Raw genomic sequence first — 762 nt, forward strand, 5'->3', positions numbered from 1 at the left:
GCACCACACAGCCTCAGGTCCCTGCTGATCATTTTTTATGGTTTATTTCGGGAACCCTGCCTCCACTGTGGGCGCAGCCATCTTGTGACAGCGTGGCAGAGTGAGGGTCAATTTACATATTACCTCTTTATTATATAGGATCTCTTATTGTAATGAATAATACAATATTTGATGTTACTTATATAACCAAATGGGTTAAATAACAAGGTAGATAATAACTGAATTTAATATGCCAAGACTTCTTTAAGAGTCTTTGGTCTTTGAACACTTAAAAAAACTAGGGTTATAGATGATGGAAAATAACTTATAACTGCCATTAAAAACAAATTTATGAAACTCTGGAATAACTAACTTATATGGTTGTATATAATATATATTTATTCCAGGTCTTATATAGAAAATGGTTATAGGTAGAGAGTAAAATCTATATTTTCTGGGAGGAGAAAATTCAATAGGTAAAACATTTCTTTTTATATATCCACTAGAGGCCCGGTGCACAAAAATTTGTGCACTTGGGGGGGGAGGGGGGTCCCTCAGCCCGGCCTGTGCCCTCTCGCAGTCTGGGACCCCTCAGGAGATAACGACCTGCTGGCTTAGGCCTGCTCCCGGGTGGCAGAGGGCAGGCCCAATCCCTAGGTGCAGCCCCTGGTTGGGCTCAGAGCAGGGCTGATTGGGGAGTTGGGGCGCCGCCCCCTGTCATGCACAGAGCAGGGCGGATCAGGAGGTTGCAGCGCCACCCCCTGTCACGCACAGAGCAGGGCC

This window comes from Myotis brandtii, unplaced genomic scaffold (assembly GCF_000412655.1).
Source record: "Myotis brandtii unplaced genomic scaffold, ASM41265v1 scaffold28, whole genome shotgun sequence".
In the NCBI taxonomy this organism is placed as follows: domain Eukaryota; kingdom Metazoa; phylum Chordata; class Mammalia; order Chiroptera; family Vespertilionidae; genus Myotis; species Myotis brandtii.